The sequence below is a fragment of the Hibiscus syriacus genome, unplaced genomic scaffold (assembly GCF_006381635.1).
Source record: "Hibiscus syriacus cultivar Baekdansim isolate YM2019G1 unplaced genomic scaffold, ASM638163v2 tig00112789_pilon, whole genome shotgun sequence".
Classification (NCBI taxonomy): Eukaryota; Viridiplantae; Streptophyta; class Magnoliopsida; order Malvales; family Malvaceae; genus Hibiscus; species Hibiscus syriacus.
Window position 1 is genome coordinate 279444 of NW_024063402.1, and position 12279 is coordinate 291722.

The following is a 12279-nucleotide window of genomic DNA, read 5'->3' on the forward strand; positions in this document are numbered from 1 at the left end:
GCAATAAGCATACAACTTTCTCCTCGTTAATGCAATGCTCAACTGATTTTTCCTTTTTTAGAGTTAATTATATCATATATCCTCAAAATATGACTCTCATTTTAAATTGGTCCCTAAACTTTTAAATGTCCTAATTTTATCCTAAACTATGACTATCATTCTAAATTAGTTCTCAAACATTTGAATATTTCAATTTCATCCCCAAACTATGACCATTTTTCTAAATTGGTCCCCAAACTTTTTGAACATTCTAATTTCATCCCAATTTCATCCAAATATATAATTACTTTCAACTATATTTTAACCTAAATTTTATTTTCGTTCATACATATAATAATATAACTTGGCCTAACGATATATACATACAATTTGAGATGAAATTGGAATGTTCAAAAAGTTTGGGGATTAATTTAGAAAGAGGGTCATAGTTTAGGGATGAAATTGAAATGTTCAAAAGCTTGAGGACTAATTTAGAATGATAGTCATAGTGTAAGGATAAATGTGGAACATTTAAAAGGTTAAGCACTAATTTAAAATGAAGATCATACTTTGAGGACATATGATGCAATTAACTCTTTGTTTAGTCTAAAATTTTAAGCCATAAAAGTAATTTCTAGGGTGAAATACACTAGAGATCAAAAACTATGCTAAAATGATTATTTGGTCATTGTACTTTTAAAACTTATAAAATGATCATTTAGTATCACAAAATAATCACCGTGACATTATAACGATTGTAGAGGTACAATAAATTTAACAGATAAATTATAATAATTTAATAAAATTTAATTATCACTTTATAACCTCCAAAAGTTTAACGACTGAAATAATTATTTAAATAAAATTAGTCAATTTTAGTCTAGTTCAATTTTTTTATTCACATTAATCATTAAATTTGGATTTTTAATTTATTTTTAATCATTTTGATGATATGATATTAAGAATCTATCACGGAATGCAACACTAGGAATACCTCATATCATCAAAAGAACTAAAACAGAAAATAGTTAAAAGAAAATTGATTTATCTGAAACTTTAAACATTTAGTCCCTAAATTCTATGTTTTTTTTCAATTTTGTCTCTAGACCTTTTCTTGATCCACTATTATTTTAAAGGGTAAACTTGCATTTAGTACCTAAACTATTAGTTTTGCTCCGTTTTAATACCTGAACTTTTAATTTTTCAAAATCATACCTACATTTTAGTTTTTGTTTCATTTTAGTATCCTAATTTAAAACTTAATGTTAAATTTTGAAAAAAAAATGAACGTTTAGGTACTAAAACTGATAGTTTAGGTACTAAACGCGTTAAGTTTTTGATGATAAGATACTAAAATGAAACAAAAACTAAACGTTAGGTATTGTTTTAAAAAAATTAAAAGTTTAAGTACTAAAAAAGATCAAACTGGTAATTTATGTGTAGTTTACCCTATTTTAAATTTAGACAATTTATCTATTCTATTATTGGATACTAACTCCATCTTTAAAATTAAGGACTGCTAGTTGTTTATATTTTCATTTTTTATTAAAAATATATTTTATTATTTATTAATCTTATGGTGTTTTTTAATAAAAATTGCAGACAGACAACGCCACGCTCTGGGCCTCCCGCCTCCCCCATAGTTAATGGGGATTGAATGTAACAAGAGTTTGGTTTAATATCTTATCTAGTCCTTGCTATTGTCCATCAGTTAACAGTAGGTCCTCCATAAGAGGTAATATAGGAGGAAGATTTGTTAAACATTTATTTTCGTCCCTGTACTATATTCGAGTTGAAAATTTAGTGTAAATATTTTATGTGACATTATTCGAGCATAAAAGATTCCACTAATAGGATGACGTGGAATATTAAAAGAATATCAAATCAAGCATAGCAAAGTATAATTTAGTTGAATTAATAACTCAGTAGTAAAAAGAAGATTATTTTTAAAAGGTCTTGTTCGAGTATCTATATTTAAAGGGTATGTAAGTGTTATTAATAGGTTAAGAAAATTCTGAACATATACTACATTATAAATAAACTTGTAATCACCCTATACTATTGAAAAATAATAATAATGGGTAAAGTACACAAATGGTCACCCGACTATAGGGTATTACTTTATTAAGTTCCTTAACTATTAAAAGTTACAAAATAATCATCTGATTATAGAATGTTACTTTATTGAGTCCCTCGACTATTAAAAGTTACAAAATGGTCATCCGACTATTCATTATGTTCTAAACTCATCATTTTCTGTTAAAATATCGATGGTATTTTGAGTTGAACGTTAACATGTTAACTGTGATATGATAAAAAATGATCCTAGAATCTCAAACGACTATCATATCCGATTCATCATGTTAATGTCTAGCTTAGACAACTGCCAATTTTTAATGAAAAATGACGAGTTTGGAACATAATGAATAGTCATATGACTATTTTGTAATTTTTAATAGTAAAGGGACTTAATAAAGTAACATACTATAGCTAGAGTACCATTTGTAACTTTTAATAGTTGAGAGACTTAATAAAGCAATACCCTATAGTCGGAGGACCATTTATGTACTTTACCCAAAAAAATTAGTTGGATAGTAAGGATAATTTATAGGGTAAACTATCTAAATGGCCATTGAAATATGAGTAATTTTCTCCTTTCCACATTGATGTTTCAAAAGTAAAGATTTGATAATTAATATTATCATTTTATAATGAATTGGTCACTCGGTCGTTAACACTATTACCCCAGTAACGAAAGACCGACGTAACACGTTAACCTAATCATCATCTTCCACACATTTATTCTTCTTGAGAACCCCAAATAAACCTCCTTCCCCACCTCCATTTATTCCTTTGCTCTTCTTTTCACCTCGTTCATTCTTTCCTCAATTACCACGCTTCATTTAAAAAAAACCCTTCAGTAGAAGGGAAAAAGAGCACATAAGTAACGGTGATCAAGATCACAAAAGAGACACCTACATAGACATATTCTCGTAGCACCTGACAATAAAAAAATACAATTCAAAATTATGAACACCTTAGAAAGTAAAACAATATTACAAAAAAACATAAATCTGAGTACGCTATATTGTTTATAGACACCCTTCAAGATCCACCCATCAAATATTCAGAGCGCAACAGTCATCTAGCTTACGGTGTAATTTCTGACATTTTGGAAAAACTCATCATCCAAGATATTCAGTAGACCTCCGAAAACTTGTCAAACTTGACTTCAAATATAATTAATATCAGCCCAACAACACAATAGTATAAATCTCCAAATGTTCCTTCCCTACTTCCAAATTTTGAGTCACTCATGTCTCAAGTTTCCCTTGTCTGATAAATGATGGAAGACATGGTGGAGATAATGGTAAGAAAGGGTAATTATTTATGTTTGTGGTTATGAAAGACATGGGGGAGAACAAATAAGGAAAACATGGTAAGGGGGGGAAGGAGGAGGTGAAAAGAACAACAAAAGAGGAAAATGAGGAAATATACGTGATGGTAAAAAAGAGGGTTGGGGAGAAGGTTCACTTGGATTTTTCAAGAAGGATAAAAGTGGAAGGTGATGATTAGGTTACTAGGTTAATGTGTCACATCATCTTTCTACTATTGGGGTAACAGTATTGATTAAATTTTTATCAATGAATAAATAAAATATTCAAAAATTAAAAAATAAAATAGTTCCATATTTTTTCCGTAGTTCCATATTTTTGCCAATAATTAAATTTGTACTTTTAAAATATAGTAGGAAAAAGAGAAATTTACTCATACTTCAATGAGTACTTATGTAGTATGTTTCGAGAGCAAATCTCATCCCTGTCCCAATAGAAAAAGTCATTTACGTTATTCAAAATCAAGTTTGATTAACGAAACTTCTTTGGATCTCATGAGAATGCAACATGGTAGCTAACTAGCTAACGAAGAAGTCCACTCTTGATCACTATCGAGTTTCATTTTTTGATTCTGTACCACCCAACATTCAATCGTTTGTTTCAAAGGATGTAACACCCTAAACCCGATTGGGCCTAAAGTGCCACATTAGGCTGCCGAGGTAACCCATGGTTTTCAAATATTTATTCATTTCCTTTTTAAACATGTTGAGTGGTATCATAATTAAAAACATAAATAACATTTATAAAAACATTTTACAAAAACCGAAGCTCTGTGACACATAATTTAAAATCAAAATAATACAATAATTTCTTATAAAACTGAATACATAAGTAAGGTCCCATGAATATGCATGCCCTCTAAAACTACTATATAATACCTTGAAAGGGATGCTAGAAGTCATGCAGTGACGGTGCTCCACTAGCTACTCAGTTACTAACCTGCCCACGGAAAATATCCGAAGGTTGAGCTTACAAAGCCTAGCAGTATAATCACTAATCTAGAGCAACATAAGAATTCATAAATGCAAGCATACTAAAGACTGAGTTCTAAGCAGTAGGTATATGCATGCTCTCGATCATGTACTGCCTATTTAAGGTTTTAATGTTCATTCGCTAAAGTATGAGTCTCACGCTTCCCTTAAACCTCGACTAAGGGCCTCGCCGTGAGAACACCTCTAAAAGGTCTCTAACCCTAATAACTGAACTACTATACATTCACTAAATGTGACTCTGACACTCATAGGCATGTCCTGAATGCAGACTTTATCTCTGCTATGCTAGTATCTGGTATCACACAATATCATATACTAGCCTCACTGGCTCTACTATGCTAGTATATGGTATTACACAACATCAAATACTAGACTACTGAGAGTGGGTATCGGTATCACACAACATTGGTAAGGCCCTCTAACTGCTGGATCATCTCCTAGTATCACACAGCGTCAAGAAGATCTTCGAGAATGAATCCCGATATCACACAACATCAGAAATTCCCGTTCATCTGAAGCATTGGCTTGGTATCACACAGCATCAAGCCAAGCTTTTCTGATAGCATAGATACTATACTAATGCAACTCTATATGTATATCTAAGGCCCAAAGGCCACACAACACTGACTCTATTAACCCACTCCTCGTGAGTGTTCGGGCCTCGTGCCCTAGCTAGCTCCTAAAGTGCCTCGCACACTGACAATGCCCCACAAGGGCAACTAAGGTAACCTGGGTATACTAAAGTACAATTAGACTCACTAGGGTGTGGTCGTTCTTTCTCTAGATGCTAACTCGCTCGTTTTTTATCTAGCAGATTGTGTTGGGTTTCAATATTTTGTTGCTGATATTAGTTATTAAGCAGCTCTACTGTAGTCGTTCAATTATTAGGGCGTATTAGTCATTCTCTGGTTCTAGTAAAGTTTCTATGTGTTTTCAAGGTCTTACGACAATTACTGAATTCACTAGTCACTGTCTGTACTATTCGCTAGCTCGATATCTAACTCAGGTTCAACTTGAGTGGCATCACTCTACTCGCCCTTATCAAGCTTTCTTTTAATACCTCTTGAGCTGAAAGGGTTGGCTTACCCTTCCTAGGTTCACTAACATTCTCCAAGCTCACTCTTTCTGCCACTACTGACTCTGATTTATTCCTTATACGATTTATCGGTATATCCTCTACACGATCCTCATCCTCGACAATTCATATATGTCCTCTACTAAAGGTATTTCAACGTAATCCACTTAATATGATTGCACTCATTGTAACCCGCTCCTATGAGTGATTTTGAGTATCCTTAGCCATTTATGTCCCTACCAGACTAGTTCTTACTGTTACAGCTCGTCCTTAGCTCTTACGAACCCTAACCGATTCAAAATTGGTCATCCAAAGTGAGTATTATCGATACTCTACTTGAAATATTGATACCATAGGGTCAAGTATCGATACCCCTATGAGTATCGGTATCGAAAATGCATTGTCTTCGAAATTGGGGCCTAGTATCGATAATGCTACCTTGAGTATCGAGATTGGAGGGTCAGTATTGATACTCCCTTTGGCAGTATCGATACTCTCAACTTAAATCCAAAATTTTGGCTCTGATTCATACATTATCGATATTGTTCATCCCAATATCGATACTCAACCCCGAAAATGGGTATTTTAGGCTCAAGAAACTCTCTAAATTCACCCTAAAAGTCTTGGTTTGAGTTCTAAACTTGTTTTAAAGCTTTGGTAAGCTATTTAGGGTCTCAAAAGAGCATATAAATATCTTTGAAACCTCTAAAACATGATTTAATATTTATATCAAATATAAACCCTAAAATACTTAAATACTCAGACCTTAAGAAATACTTGAAATTTATGAAAACTTAATACTTCAAAGGATTAGAGATACACTACCTTGATGCTAGGATCCTGAAATGAAGCTCCTTGCTTAGCCAAAATCTTCCTTTGGTGATTTGGATGAAAACTCAACTTTCCTTTAGCTATAATCAAACCAAGACTTTGATTCTTTAAAACCATGTTGCAAGGGGGATTAAGAACAAAAATGAAACAAAAAAAAGGTTTAAACTCTTACCTTGGCTTGATCTTGAAGAGGAAGAGAAACCTACGTCCAGCCACATATAAAGACCCCCAAAATATCTTCAATTTTCATTTATGGTCTAATTGCTCTTTTGGTCCCTCTCATCTTGACAACAATTCAAAAAAACCCCTTTTATGGTTAATTGGGCCCAAAGTCAACCCAATTAAACCCAACAACTTAAATTGGAATTTCCACGGGGTCCACTTACCTCCCGGATAAACCCAAACTACTAACATGAAATTTGGGGTGTTAGAAAGGATATATCGAGACTTCCATATCATAGAATTATTCGTATTCAAATCATTAGCTTGAAGTCATCTTAGAATTAGAACAAAAAACGATAAAATAAAAATCATAGTGGGTTGGAAGAGTTAAGGTCCCTCTATCACTGAACTTATCATTATGTAGAAATATGATTGTCAAAATAATTAACTTTTACTTATCGATTTTTATTTAAAAATTGAACACAATAAAGTGATGAAAATCATAATTTTATCAGAAAACATAAAAATAAAGGAAAATATTCTATGTAATACCAATTTGGATTTTTTATATAAATTCTAAATTTAATTTTAATCCTACTCAAAGGGGAGGGAAATGAAATATTTTAGAAGAAGACAAGAAAATACTCTTAAAAGGGGAGGGAAATGAAATATTTTAGAAGAAGACAAGAAAATACTCTTAGTAGGTCTAAAACTCTTAATTTAAAGAAATATAAGGGAACAAAGATAAATAATTTGACCAATTGAGATTGATTCAAGTAGTAAGCATCTTCATATCGCTTAAGCAATATCTTAGGTTCTAAGTGACTCACCCACCAAAATCAGATATACGACCTGGATTGGTCCAGATAAGTTAAGACGAAGCCTTGGAACTAAAAGGCAACAATATATATAATTTGACCAACCTACCACTCTACGCTTACTCGTACCAACTTGGATTATACGGATACACTTCCCTTAAAGTATTCCATATAAAAGAAACTGTGACATGTCCAAAATTAACTTTTTAAAGTTATATGCATAATGTATTTATATAACTACATAAATTTATATTTTAAAATACTTTATTTTATTAAATTTGTTCTTTATTGATTTTCTTTAGTTAAAAATTTTCAATTATTATTGTTTTGTTGTCCTCCAGATTCAAAGTTTCACCTTGACTAATCTGGATCGAATCGGATCTCATACTTGGCTTTGGTGTGTGAGTCTCCCAGCAGGGATTTTCTACATACACAATGACTCAAACCTGAGACTTTGCTTAAGCAATATCAAGTTGCTTACCACTTGAACCAACCCCGTTTGTTATTTAAAATTTATTATTGATAAAAATATAGAAAAATATATTTTGAAAAGTTTAAATACAATAATTTTTTAAATATTTATTTTATAAAATTTAATTATTTAAAATATTTAAAATAATTATGGTCAAAATTTCAAAATTTTAACTTTTAAAAAGTCACCAATTAACAAAATAAATGGGACATAGGAAGTAATATTAATTATAAAATTAAACAATATAATTATTTAATTTTCATTTGTCTCATAAAAAATGAAAACACTTAATTAAACGAAATCTACATATTATAATAATGGATGATATGTGTTATATTTATATAATCAAATGAAATTTATATTCAATTTTAAACATTATGTATCTTTGTTGCGCAAGAATATGTGATCTCAATAATTAAGAGAGTGTTGTTATGTTCTAGGTTCGAGCACGACATTTACAGATGTGTATGAATATTCATTGTCAAATGGTTAAAAGTTTTTCGAACATATATTACATTGTATTCACTTTAGACTAATCAAAACTTTGATGATGAATTTTTTCATGGTGTTTAGTCATTATATAAATACATATAAATAAACATTACCAGAATTCAACAAGTGATTTCAGTGGTTAATACTTAATAAGAATGCTATTGTTCTTAAAGGTCCCGAGTTCAAACAACGACATCTACGGGTGTATGTGCGTCATCAATTGTTAAGAAAAAAATCTAATCCCCAAATTCTACATCTAAACTCTAAAATTAATAATATTAAATCTTGAATATATCACACCACAAATGATTAAAAAAATTTAATTCAAGTGTCAACCATATTGCTGTAACAATAATTGATTCCGATATGGCAAAGTCACGTATCCAAATATTTAAAAATTGAGATCTAACATTTTAATTATTTATTAAAAAATAATGTATATAAAAAATTAATTTTTAACACATTAAATTAAATTAACCGTTTTCCTAAATTAATAGGATGCACTCGACCCATAGTGGTTTAATGCATCAGCCCGTAACCAAGGGAGAACCTCCATGGTTCTCGGGGTATCACAGGTAACCCCTCCACAAGTGTCACCCATAATACAAATGTCACCTCTCAAAAGTGACACACCTGAAATTTTTGCAACCCCTGAATTTTTGTCCTGAGTCCGTCACTACCCGTAACACGTGTCCACCTTAAGCAAACCTTGTATCCGCTACAAGTTTGTTATACCTAAAATAAATAAAACACTATCAATGTGATTTGTAGAAAAATAATTAATAGGTCCATAAGAAGCTTAAATTTAATTTCTTAAACGTGAAAAAAATGAATTTGAAATTTTAGATCTATATTTATTTATTATATGATAATGATATATGTACGGATTAGTTGGAATTTGTATGATTGAATATTCGAAATGTATAAAAAAAATAAATTTCAAAAGTTTTGCTTGAGATTAAATTTAGTTTTAACTAGGGATGGCAACGAGTCGGGTTCAAGCCGGGTATTGGTCCTCTCATCCCCGTCCTCATTTAAAAAATCCGTATCCATCTCCGCTTAAAAAACTGCGGGGATCCCCATCGGGTAATCCGAAAAAAACCGCGGGGAAACGTGTATCCCGTTTAGCATAAACGGTTATTTAAACGGGTATCGGGTCGGGTATATATATTTAAATTAAATATATAAATATTATATATTTTTTAATTTAAATTAAATTTATTAATATTATATATATATAATTATTATTTTTAATATTTATCGAGCCGATATCGGGTCGGGTAATCGGGACGGGGATTATTAAACCCAACCCCGTCCCTGTCCCCATTTAACATAAACAATTTTTCCCTGTCCCCGTCCCCGTTTAGCATAAACGATTTTTTTCCGTCCCCGTTTAATTCGATTTTTGATTTTTCCCGTCGTGTTCAGATTTTTTTTTTGCAATCCCTAGTTTTAACTTTGAAATAATTAATATTAATATGATTGTCAGATATTATTTAAATATATGAAAAAAAATTCAGTGTGCATTTAACAAATCAATGAATTAACAAATATAAAATTATATAAATGTGTTATATTTAAATCTTTTTATCAATCGTTATAAATTATATGAGGATGCGTAAGGAAATGCAACTTAATATAAGGCTAAGAAAAGACGCTATCGAAAATGTTAATATTTTTTAATATTTCCGGCAGAGTGTTTCCTAAAATGTTATTTTTTTCTATCGAAAATATTAATATCGAACACTACTTAAAATGTTTTTTTTTCCTGCCGAAAATGTTAATATCAGAAATATTCATTTTAGGTAGCGAAATTAACATTTCTGATAGAAAAAATAACATTTTAAGTAGCGCTCTATCGGAAATATTAAAAAAAATATTAATATTTCCTGTAATGTCTTTCCTTAAGCTCATAACAACCCAAATTATATACCTTTTGAGTTGAATATGGTTAGAAACTGTCAAATACACTCTTATAACTTTAGGAGGAGGGATGAGTTGACATGATTACGTGTGTGATTATATTTTTTATTTTCATAATTAAGATTATTTTATAGTTATTATGGATAATATCAGACATATAAATTTGAAATCAAACATGGTGTCTGTAGGGATGGGTATGGGATGCGAGTTCAGCAAATTTAGATCCAATATCATATTATTAGGTCATATTTTAAAACAAAATATCTCGGGTTTAGATTGGGATTGAATTTAAAGTGAAAACTATTTAATTTAATCTTACTCAAAAAAAATATAATAATATCTTATATATTTAAAGATAATTACAATAATATATCTTTTTATATTATTTTTTTTCAATTAGATCTTTATTTTATCAAATAAAAATAAGAATTATAATATATTTACATTCGAGTTTCAAATCGAATAAAATTACATTAAATTTAATCAAATTAGATATAAGATAAAATATTATATTTATCGGATCAAAATGAATGGACGAAAAACAACATCCGACTCATAGCCAGATCAAATTGAACGGACCAGAAACAACATGGCGACTCATATCCCTAGGTATCTTTATCAAGCACGTGATTCCCATGGTGCCAAAGGTAGATGCAGGAGGAAAAAGTGAGCTCTCTCACTCACTTCCAACTTGCATTTAATTACCTTCGTCGTAAATAAAATCATTTCAAAAACGTGTTTGATAAAGAAGTTAGCCTTGATTATTTTATATTTTAAAATGTTTACAAATAGAAGATAGCATCGAAATGATATATATATATATATATATATATATATATATATGAGATAATATATACTTAAAGAATGTACTTTTTTTAGTTTTAATTATATTTAGGAATATTAAATGAGTGAAAATAGATAATTTAGATTAACAGTAAAATATATGAAGATATTCACTTAGAAAAATAATAAATCAATACGGACCATCTATTTACACAATGTAAAATTCTTTTAGTTTTACACAGATTTAAGATAATTGATGAGTGAAAATAGGTGGCTGAAACTAATAGTAAGAAATGTGAAGATATTGACTTAAAAAGTGACGGATCTAGAAATTTAAAAATTGATCCAAATTTTAATACTCTTTTCTTAAAAATAATGGGTATGCAAAAAAATTTATTTTTTCCATTTTCTTTAACATATTAAACTAAATTTCACATTTTTACTAATATAATGAGGATGCACTTGGTCCCCTGAGGGGGCTTAGTGAATCTGCCCCTGACTGGAAAAAAAATAATGAGTTAATCTCAATCATTTATTTTTACTCATCCAACGGTCCTAAATCCGAATAAAACTAAACTTTTTAATTGGTCCCTAAATTTTTCAAACGTACAATTATATAACTTGACATAACGTTTTTATTAACATGGATAATCAATTGGTATATAATTTATAATGATTGATCAAAGATTCAAATATAACAAATTTATATAATTATATTTTTTTTAAAATCTTTGATTTGTTAAATGCACATTAAACTTTTTTCATATATTTAAATAATATCTGATAATCACGTTAATATATTAACTATTAAAAGAGTGTATTTGATTGTCTCTAACACATCCAACTCCACGAGGCATATGATTTATAATGGTTGATCAAAGAGGGTATTTTAACCATAATTTAATATAACTTGACCTAACGTTTTTATTAACATGGAGTGTGATTAGTATATACATATAATTTGGGATGAAATTGAAATCTTAAAAATGTTTGGAGACCAATTTAGAACGAAGGATATAGTTTGTGGATGGAACTAAAATGTTCAAAATCTTCGGGACTAATTTAGAGTGATAACCATAATTTAAGGATGAAACTAGAACATTTATAAGTTTAGAGACTAATTTAAAATGAGATTCATAATTTGAAGAAGTATAATGCAATTAACTCAAATTTCGTGTAAGATATTTTTCGAGAAGCAAAGGTCCTAGCCAATCCACGAAACAGCCATCGTGTACGGCTGTCTATCGACGGAAAACGTAAAGCCACGTGGAGGGAATGGAAAGAAGAGCAGCTGATGGATCCACCCATCCAAGGAGGGAAAGCTGGGAACAGAAAAGCTTAAATATCAGGCCTAGAG